An 11573-nucleotide genomic window follows, 5' to 3' on the forward strand; every position below is an offset into this window, starting at 1 on the left:
CAGAGATCCGCCTGCCTCTGCCTCCCGAGTGCTGGGATTAAAGGCGTGCGCCACCATTGCCCGGCACCTAGAGACATTTTTAATATTTTGGCAAAGAATATGGTTGATTTTTTTCCCCTTGTCCAAAGCATCTGCCTGAGGTTAATTTGAGGGTTTGGATTAAGGGCATTAGCTGAGAAAATCTTAAGATAGCCACTCAGTGTTCGCGCTCTCATGTGCTGTTCATGGTCACTCTTACAAACCTATAATGAAAAAAAATACTAGGTGAGCAAAGAAAATTACAAATTGTACAGTTTAAGAAAAGATGGACACCAGGAAGTGCAGTGGAGCAAATTCCAGAGCTCAGGGAGAGAGAAAGCTTTCAGGAAAGCTGGATGCTGAATGGCATAGATGAAGCGGCAGCCTCAGGGCAGGAACCCACTGATGTATGGAAATAAAGTCCAGAAAAACTTTACACAGTGAAGTAAATCATAAAACACAGAAGAAATTTGAAAATGTATTTGAGAAAGGGGGCCAAGTTTCAGCCTCACGTAGAAGACACTGGAAGACTTGGCCACATGGTTCTGACAGTGAGTAATGAAGGGAAGGACTGTGGACTCTCCATGCTAAGAAAAGCCACTAGACAGGTGTCCCCGCATGAAGGCCAGGAGGGGCCACTGAGTGAAGCTGTGAAGGTGAAGCCCAGATTCTATTGGAAATCCCAAGGTATTGTAGAGCCACAGGCATGGTATACTTGCCAAGAAGAGCTGCTGACAGTTTGAACCAGTGCAGGAGAGGTTTGTTGCAGTCAGTAAAACAGGAAGGAATTGCAGATCCAAAGTGCTTTGACATCAGATATGGAGATGTGGAATTTGCAGCGTAAGTCCATCACCTCAACAATTGATGTAAATATTTGGGAAAAAGGACATTACTTTTTCCACTAAGTTTTATTCCCTTGATGTCTGGTTGTCACTACTCACATGTGTATTAGAAGAAAAAAGAAAATCCAAACTATCCATCAATTTTGAACACATCACAAAATATAGATTTCTCAACAATATATTTAAAATTTACACATACATATAATGTACTTGTATTTAATCTACAATTCTAATGCTTTTGCTATTGGCTTAAGACTGAAAGGGACATGTCAAAGTGTTTCAAGTGAGGCTAATGGTAGATGCTGAAGGGAGAAATGAAGGGGATGAAAATAACTTTCAATTATTTAAATTAAGTATTTTCTTACATTTACACGGTGTGCCTAAATGTTTATCCAAGTTTGTATGTGTGAGTATTTTTGTATGTCAATGTGAACACACTTGGATTTCTGCATGTATTTGCAGTTCAGAGACTTTTCATCAGGTGTTTTTCTTCATTTCTTTGATGTTTCCAACTATACATTCCAAGATAGTTAGCATCCAAAATTATTTATATTCTGGATGCTTCCCGTATCTGTTGGCAGGGTGTGATTGCTGAAGAACACTGCTGCATTTTTATGTGTATTCTTGAGATCTGCACTTCTATTTTAATCTTAACAGTAAACGCTGCATTCTATAAGCCAGTCCCCAAAAGTTTAAACATATTTCATTAATAACGATAAGAGCCTGAACCTCTGGTGTTTGTCAGGGACCACACAAACACACGCCTGTCTCATTGAAAACCTCATTCTCTGGGCACACCTGAGACCATTAGTCCTATCCAGGTCCATGTAAAATAAACAGCAGAGAGACTGGTATGGGGCAAACGTGCCCTTGTGTGCTGTCTGGTAGGCATGGAAACTGGACATTGTCAATCAGGATAGGATGAAATTGTCCAAAGAAAATCTGAAGGATGAAGTACAGAAGAAGGAATGTGAATAATATGATTGACAGGAAGTTCATTCTTAGATATGAGTAGTGTTACTCACCATCTAGGGCTCCTATCAGGAACAATAAGATCACCCTGTAAATGTTGTGTATTTGTCCTATTGGATTTTAGAATATTTCAGAGAAGTCCGAATGCTTTACAAAACTTTTTGCATGTTTTCCCCATTCTTATATTCTTGAAATACAAGAAAATATTGTTGACATATCAATATCTGATTCCTTAATCCTTCAGAATTAGAATATGTAGAACAGCACACACAAACCCATGCTACCCATTCATTCTCTGTAGGGACTGGGATTGGAATAGAAAAAAACTGTTGGCTCTACTTTTACCACACAGCTTCACTGCTGGAGACCTGGCATAGGTTGCCAATATTATATATGTAGTTCTTTATGGTCCTGTAAGTTCTACAACACACACAGATATTCCACAGTCATAATTAAGAATTTTTGAGACATTATTTTGTAGTGAAGTTAGTTAATTGATTATTTCCAATGTATCAAAACACATAGCAGTAGGGAAGGAAAATAACAAAGACACGTTGGGTAAAAGATAAAGGTTCCTGTTGATCTCATCAGTAGCAAAAACCAATGTCAGAAAAAAACTTGTGTTTCCATGTTGTTATTCTAAAAGAAGACACATGAGCATCATGGAGGATGCTGCAAACATGAAATTTTCAAAGCAACTGAAGTAAACCTTTTTACATGACCCTTCTAAATTTCTGTATTAATTGTTTTTCCTAATGTAAGGGCACAGAAGAAGAAATATTTAAAACTGAAAGCATTTTCAGAATTCATCTAAATAGATCATTCTGATATAAGACTTTTTATCTTTGTGAAATCCTTAAAGAGCTTGTGTGAGCTCTGAATCCCCTAGACATTCAACCTGCTATTTATTTGTCTAGGGATTCTCATTTTAGAGAAGCATTAAAAAACAATATATCTAATTGATGGCACCATATCCTTTAACTATTAAGTGATAATTATCAAAGGATTAAATTTAACAGATTTTATTAATTAAATATTTTACTCACATATAGAAAGAATCTTGATCATGTTGAGTATATCAAAAGTTGTACAACAGATCCTGGCCCACAATCTTCACTAGAAGACCCCTGCTCTACCTAGGCCACACTGATATTAGTAATCCCAGTCCCCAACAGCAATGCCTCACCTGGGCTCATTATTATGGCACACAAACCCAGCAGAAATATTCCTCTCTATGGAAACCAAGGTGTACTAGGAATCCCAGAACACTCCCACTCCACCACTGCCACAGGCTGCAACATCATCCTGTCTTCGGGGTTCTGTATTCTGACATACAGTCCTGGTAGAAGACTCCTGCTCTACCAGAAGCCATACAGGTAATAGAAACTGCAGGTAAGATACTACCTACAACCCACTAATACCCCTTAAATCTCACCCAGAAATTCCCAATAGCACCTTCTCTCTTGGCTCCATATTCCAGTCCTAACTCTGGCAGAAGATTCCCACTCCACCAGATGCCATGCTGGTATTAAAAACTCCAGGTACCTGGAGGCCCATACTGGTAACCAGAATCCCCAACGCTCACAGAATGTTCCCAGAATCCCCAAAGAAAAGGAAGCCCTCTAAATTGCATAGGTTATGCAGGCCACCAAAACCCCAGCTGAGTCTCATTAGTAGACCTTGAAAACTGTACAGTGGTCATCAGAACCACAGGCCATTCAGTCCAGAAGACAGGAGAGGAAACAGAAAGCAAGGGAGAAAACATCCAAAAAATCCATACAACAAAGATAAACTCAGAAATTAGCATTTAAACTAATAGCTCCAAACCCACATGACTAGAGGTCAGAATAAGAGCACAACACCACCCAGGGAACATGACGCCCCACCAGAGATCCTGCTACAGAAAGTCTTGGGTCCAGCACAGTGGAAACTCAAGGAAACGGCCTTAAATACCAGCCTAAGATGGTAGATGCCCTTAAAGAGAAAATGAGCAAATTCCTTAAAGAAACCCAGGAAAACACAAACAGGTGCAGGAGATGAATAAAACCATTCAAGACCTTAAGATGGAAATAGAAAGAATAAAGAAAACACAAACTGAGGGAATCCGGGACATGGAAAATACAGGTCATTAAACAGGAGCTATAGGATGAAAGAGAATCTCAAGCATAGACAATATAATAAAAGAAAATGATACAGTGGTCAAAAAATTGTTAAATATAAAATCTTCTAACACAAAACATCCAGGAAATCTGGGGTACTATGGAAAGGCTAAACTTGAGAATAATAGGTATAGAAGAGGTAAGATTCACAGCTCAAAACCCCAGAAAATATCTTCAATAAAATTATAAAAGAAAATTTTGATGGAGGAAGGTCATTGGTTAATTATAATAAAAAGCTGCTTGGCCCTCATAGGTTAAAACATAGGTGGGAGGAGTAAAGAGATCAGAATGCTGGGAGGAAGAGGAAGTGAGCTCAGATGCTATGCTTCCCCTCTCTGGGCCAGATGCGATGAAGCAAGCCGCCAGGTCAGACATGCTGAATCTTTCCCGGTAAGCGCACCTAGTGGTGCTACACAGAATATTATAAATGGGTTAGATCAATATGTAAGAGCTAGACAATAAGAGGCTGGAACTAATGGGCCAAGGAGTGTTTAAAAGAATACAGCTCGTGTGTTGTTATTTTGGGTAAAGCTAGCTGGTGGCTGGGAGCTGTGTGGCAGGAATGCAGCCCGCAGCTCCTACAACAAAATTTTACTAACCTAAGGAAAATGTATATAAAGGAACAAAAAGCATACAGAACACCAGTTTTGACCAAAAAGGACAGTCCTCCAGCCACACAATTGTCAAAATACTAGACATACCGAACAAAGACTATTAAAAGGCACAAGGGAGAAATGGTCAAGTAACACAGAAAGGCAGACCTATTAGAATTTAACCCAACTTCTCAATGGAGACTATAAAATCCAGAAGGGTCTGGAAAGACTCCTTGAAGGCTCTAAGAGACTAAAAATACCAGCTCAGAATACTATTCCCAGCAAAACTTTTAGTCACCATAGATGGAGATGGAGAAAGCAAGTATTCTGTGACAGAGGATCTATCTACAAACCCAAACTTACAGATGATGTTAGGAGAAAAACTCCAACATAAAGAGGTGCCACACTGACAAGGTCCCTGAAGGCTTGTATTGTGCACACAAGAAACCTTGCTTTTGCATTTCAGTGAGTCATCTCCCTGATCGTCTTTTAGGGTCTCCATGGACTGGGCATAACATTTGGGGGCTTGTCTGGGATCCCCAGAGATCCCATTGGGACCCCTGACTTCAAAGGTTTATTCTAATGAACTGTGGTAAGTCTGTGTTCGAAGTCTTGTCTGTCTTACATCCGTTTTTTGTTGGCTCTGATCTCATAATCTGAACAGGTCAATATGTCCTGATGGACATGTTAGAGGACTGACCTGGAGGAATCAGGAGATGTCCCCTTTCCTCGTTTGGATGGGTGTTTTGCATCTGAGACCAACCTGCCAGGAACTCAGTGGGCCCCATCTGTAACTCTGAAGTCTCTGGGGATCAGGTAGCCTTACTGAATGGCTCCCATCCCATCTGTATAAATTTTGGTCTTGTGGAGGCCAAATCTCCAGGCTCTCAACAAACCAGACCATCAGATACCCGTGGGAGTCTGTTTTGGTCCTTGTCTAACTGCTGTATTTGTCAATCTTGTGTGTTTTATCTTTGTATCTCTGTTAATGACTGACTTGACTGGACAGACCTTTCCTTCCACCTAATCCGACTGCACCCCCTTCTTTGCAAGTTTTCCCCTAAAAACTCCTATGCTGCATGCCACTCTGCCCCCACCTCCCATGCTGCCCCCACCTCAGCCTGCCCTAAGGGCTGTGGGCCTTGACTTCCGGCCATGCCCGACCAAGGTTTGGCTCCACAGGCCAAGGTCACTGGCTATAGGTGTTAAGCTGCAGTGGCCATGTTGTGACACTATAGCCAGACTTCCCTCCACCAGAGCTGCGGTGGTCATTCAGATCTAGTGGGTTATAAATATCTGTTATAGTCTAGAAGGGCTGGTTACAAATTACTATTGGTTAGGGTGTGGCAAAAAAAAAAACTCTTAGTCTCAAATGCTTCACAGTGGTACATGATTTTATGTGATGTAAATTTATAGTTATTTTTTGTTACAGTATACGAATGTTTTTGTTTTTAGTAGCCATACGCTGTATTATATACTACTGAGGAAAATCATAAAAAAGACTTTGGTAAGAGTTTTTATGTTGTCTGAAAAGTGAGAAAGACTTTAGTAAAAAGTGAGAAAAACTTGGGTATGTTGTCTGCAAAGCGAAGGAGAAAGCAGGAGACTGACAGAATGAAGAGAGGAAGCATGGATTGAAGGTTTATAAAAGGTTATAGAAGGTCAGAGGGGATGTGAACTATGTTGGTTGTGGTTTCCTATACCTGCGAATACGGAATATGCTTGTTTTGTTGAAAAGTTTGTCTATGTAAGTTTTCTTGCGAGCATGGAGCTGAGGCAGAAATGTTTAGATATTTTAGTTGTCTCTGCCACCCATCACTGCTGTGGCCACATTTACGGGCCTGACCTCAGAATTTATCACTGAGCTCTAGTTATTGGATTTGGTTTAGCAGAAATTGAGATGACTTTTTGGTATAAATAATGTTAAAAGTATTTTATGCTGTTCTTTATTGAAAATTTTATACTAAAAATTGTACTTTGCTCTTCCAGCTAGAATTTGTTAATTTAAGAGTCATCCAGGTGATAATGGTTATAAAGACATAAAGGGATCATAGGAAACAGCTGAGGTTGACAAATGCATGCCAGGACTAGCAGTTGCATGAATGGACATTAACAGTTTTAGAAATGCCAGTGCCAGGTGATAGACACCAGAAGTACCAGCTACATTGAAATAGAGTAGGTGGAGATCTAAAAGACAGACTATGTGTATGGCGTCGAAGATGGAGCAAAAGAGGTACTTTATTTTTGATATTGCAGGAAGACATTTAAGAGATTTTAATTTTTTAAAGGACAGTTAAAACTATGGGACATTTGTGCTTATAAAATATTTTATATTGTTAATGTTTGGACTTAATAAAGGGCTAAAAATTAGGTCAGAGGCATAAGACAATGACCTAAGCAGTCTGGCAAAGGATTTGATATAATTTCTAAGGCCATTGAGTCTTGACCCTTTGGTGGTTTAAAAACAAACAAAATAAACAAAAAACCTTTTTATAGGGGTAGCCTAGGACCACCTGCATGTCAGATGTTTGCATTAAGATTCATAGCAATGACAAAACTGCAGTTGCAACATAACAATGGGAAAGTATATTAAAAGGTCAAACCATTAAAAGGTTGAAAATCAGTGGCTTAAAAAAGGCATCTCCTTGCTCAAGGTCTATTCAGGCTTAAAAATGTATGTTTAGCCTCCTTGTCTTTGCTAACTTTGTTGGGTTTAAGCTATTTAAATAAACTGAGTCATAGTTTTTTTTGTATTGATACTGAAGGGAATATCAATTGAAAAATGGTTGTTTTCTAAGGCTCACACTTGAGATAAAACTACAAAGTTCTTATATCCATCCTTCCTTTATCCCAACCATCCCAATTCCCCAAGTTCCCCCCATCCTCCCCTTCTCACATTTCTCTCCCCATCTCCCCTTACCCCTGTCCCACCCCACTCCCAAGATCTCAATTTTTGCTCGGCAATCTTGTCTACTTCCCATATCCAGGAGGATAACTATATGTTTTTCTTTGGGTTCACCTTCTTATTTAGCTTCTTTAGGATCACCAATTATAGACTCAATGTCATTTATTTATGGCTAGAAACCAATTATGAGTGAGTACATCCCATGTTCATCTTTTTGGGTCTGGGACACCTCACTCAGGATAGTGTTTTCTATTTCCATCCATTTGCATGCAAAATTCGAGAAGTCATTGTTTTTTACCGCTGAGTAGTACTCTAATGTGTATATATTCCACACTTTCTTCATCCATTCTTCCATTGAAGGGCAACTAGGTTGTTTCCAGGTTCTGGCTATTACAAACAATGCTGCTATGAACATAGTTGACAAATGCTTTTGTAATATGATAGGGCATCTCTTGGGTATATTCCCAAGAGTGGTATTGCTGGGTCCTATGGATATGGGAGCAGGGAAGCATATATCTTAATTAAGGGATCCAGCTTAGGGTGGGCAAGAGACCTGAACCTAGAGGGGCTCCCAGGTACCCAGGGGGATGTCCCCAGTTAGTGCCTTGGGCAGCTGAAAATAAGGAACCTGAAATGGCCCTATCCTATAACCACACTGATGAATATCTTGCATATCACCATAGAACCTTCATCGGGCGATGGATGGAGATAGAGACAGAGACCCATATTGGAGCACCGGAATAAGCTCCCAAGGTCCCAATGAGGAGCAGAAGGAGGGAGAACATGAGCAAGGAAGTCAGGACCGTGAGGGGTGCACCCACCCACTGAGACAGAGGGACTGATCTATTGGGAGCTCACCAAGGCCAGCTGGACTGTGACTGAAAAAGCATGGGATAAAACCAGCCTCTCTGAACAATGAGGACTGATGAGAAGCCAAAGACAATGGCACTGGGGTTTGATCCTACTTCATGTATTGGCTTTGTGGGAGCCTAGCCAGTTTGGATGCTCACCTTCCTAGACCTAGATGGAGGGGGGAGGACCTTGGACTTTCCATCTGACTGCTCTTCGGTCTGGAGAGGGAGGGGGAAAGGAGTGGGGGGAGAGGGGAGTGGAGTGGGAGGAAGGGGAGGGAAATGGGAGGATGGGAAGAGGCGGAAATTTTTTTTTCCAAGGAAAAAAAAAACCCTACAAAGTTCTTTTCCCAAGGCCAAGCATTTGGATAAAGCTTCCAGTCCCTCAGGTGGCTTGGAGAATGTTCTTCCTCCCTTCTTATCTCTGGCAAAGGGAACTTGTGGCTCTTCCCTAACAGTGGCTGTGTGGCTGTGCTGTCTTAGAACTTGTGAAGGGCAATGCTAGCCCCTAGGCTCCCCCACCTTCCCATTTTGTCCTGGGACCTTTTCTGTGCCTTTGCATTAACAGCTAAATACAAAATTACTCTGTTTTTACCCTCAGAATGACTCCTTATTAGCTTCAACTCAAAATCATTATTTTTCAAGGCTAAACCTGACAGAATGTAAAGTTTTAGTCTTATAAAAGCTGCTAACTTATTATAGACTTAGACCAGTCATCCTTAAAGTACTGATATAGTTAACGACAGGGATAAGCCTTATTTAGTTCCCTGTATATGCTTTCAAAGTCAAACAAGTAACTAGAAACAAAGTTTGTCCAATCAGATATACCTCAGTAGCCCTCATACTTCAGAGATCCTTAGAATATAGCATTTAAAATAATGATCAAAAAGCTTATATTAGACAGAGACTCCAAGATCCTAGCAGTAACCCAAGGTCTCCAAAGATTATGGGACACCGTGATGTCTCCACCTGGTTTATGATGATGCTGACCACTGGGTCATAAGCTCCAGTGCAACACCAGTGCCAGACCCAGGCCAGACTGTGGACACACAGACAGCAGGACACTGGAGAACTGACTGCATCACCTTTGCCTAGACAAAACAAGGTCAGTCTTTTCCATTTCCCTCTTCCACAGGGAACAAAGATCACCTATGGGCCTGGCTAAGACTGTAAGACTGCTGTTCTGGATACTTCTGCCTCCAATGCTATGGAGAACTGGGTATGGCTAACTGCGTATGGACTCTGGTCCCTGTCATTTTGAATAGATTTGGAAGTTGCTTGTTCTGTACTCAGGTATAATTTATTTATCCTTTAGGATCTCTGATAGCATTGATAGCTAGGCCATCTGTAATGTTGTCAGTTTAGCAGCAGTAGGCACCCAGCCAGATCCTTCCACAAAGCTATAGCCAGATCATTAGCTCATTTTATAGATAGAGAAATCAAAGCTTGCTTTGTCAAAAGATACTAGGTCTCTTGACTAAAAAAAAATGTTTGAAGGGTCTAAAAAGTGATTTGAGATGTAAATATAGGTTAAGATATGGAAAATGTTTCTGATTTCTTTCCCCTTCTAGGGTATGGTTCTGACAAGCTGATAGGGCAATGACTACTTACTGTCTGGATCTCAGGCTCAAGATTTTAGATTCATTCTGGTTGTCATTTAAATATGAACTTAAAGGTGTTTCTCATCAGGCCAGAGACATCTCTGTCCAATCCATACCTGGCTCTCTGGACAGCAGAAAAATATACATGCTTCCAACCAAAATCTGTAGTTTTTGCTAGGACTCAAAGGTATGAGTCTATGCCTGCTGTTTACAGATACCCATTCTCTGCTTTTATCTCTGATACAGATTTCAATATGGGCCTAAAAGTTTCAAATGTATTATTTTTCCTTAAGTACATAAAGTTTAACATCTGTTCCTAGTTTAAACTTATCTCAATAGGTTTCCACTTAGCTGGCAGCTACATCTAAGCATCAGTCCTGACTACAGCCTGCTCCAAATGATTGCGAGCCCTGGCCTTGCTGAAAGCTGATGTGGACCAGGGCAGTTGATGTGAGTGCTCCCTGTCTCTTCAGCAGAGTCTGAGAACCAGATGCTTCTGATGAGTACCCCATGGCCTGAACTCCCTCCTTACCTTCGGCCAGCCTTTCAGCCTACTTTGGCCCTGATGACAATGCCCCAATCAGCTTGAAGTAGCTGCAGAAAGAACACATCATCCCGTGCTCCCTGTGCAGGATAGGTTGAAATGCTGAGACAAGGGGGACTCCCTGGCGTGGGGGACAAAATGACACCTATGGTGCCCATTGATATACCAGAAAACTAGGCCCAGAGTTGTCAATTAATGGATTTATTAACAAAATGGTCCTACAGTAAAAAGACACTTTGATTCTTTATGCAGAACCACAGAACCAAAGGGGACATTCAGGATTACAATTCAGTTGTACTCAAAGGATCAGTGCTACAGGGCCTGGTAGGATGGCCTCTGCCCTGCAAAAATCTGTGAGTTAATGGTTCTTAGGTCCCAATAATATCTCCTTAACCCCCTGGGCAAGCAGGACCTATGATTGGGTCCTGGTATTGGTACTTTTGAAGGGGAAAATGTAGGGCCCAGCGGTGACAAGCTCAATAGAGGCCAGAGTCTCAGCAGTTTACCCCGAGGTGATACCTGGTTCCCATAAAGACCACAAACTGAGACCACTCAGGCACCACCCAGAAACAGATCATCCAGAAGGATTTCCTAACATTCCAGCCGTTGAAGATAGGATCACCTGTCAGCACAAACTGTGCTAATGTAACTCTCTGGTGCTTGCCTTTTAATAATGCCCTCCAGAAGGGCGGGTACCTTCTCTTGCTGCTGCTGCACTGACAAGGTCCCTGCTGGCTTGTATTGTGCACACAATAAACCTTGCTTTTCAGTGAATCAGTCTCTCTGGTGGTCTTTTGGGGTCCCCACGGACTGGGCATAAAAGTATGGATTTTAGAATTACTTGATAAAATATAAGGGCAAAACCTAAAAAAAATACTTGAAACAATCAGAGAATTTATCTTTTTCTCCTAGATAACAAAAGTACTTCAAGAAAACAAAGAACAAGCTGTATGATCAACGAGGCCGCGGACAGGAAGAGAACTGTGGGTCATGGAGGCCGCGGACAGGAAGAGAACTGTGGGTCACGGAGGCCGCGGACAGGAAGAGAACTGTGGGTCACCGAGGCCGCGGACAGGAAGAGAATGTAT

Source organism: Microtus ochrogaster, unplaced genomic scaffold (genome assembly GCF_000317375.1).
Source record: "Microtus ochrogaster isolate Prairie Vole_2 unplaced genomic scaffold, MicOch1.0 UNK124, whole genome shotgun sequence".
NCBI classification, from domain to species: domain Eukaryota; kingdom Metazoa; phylum Chordata; class Mammalia; order Rodentia; family Cricetidae; genus Microtus; species Microtus ochrogaster.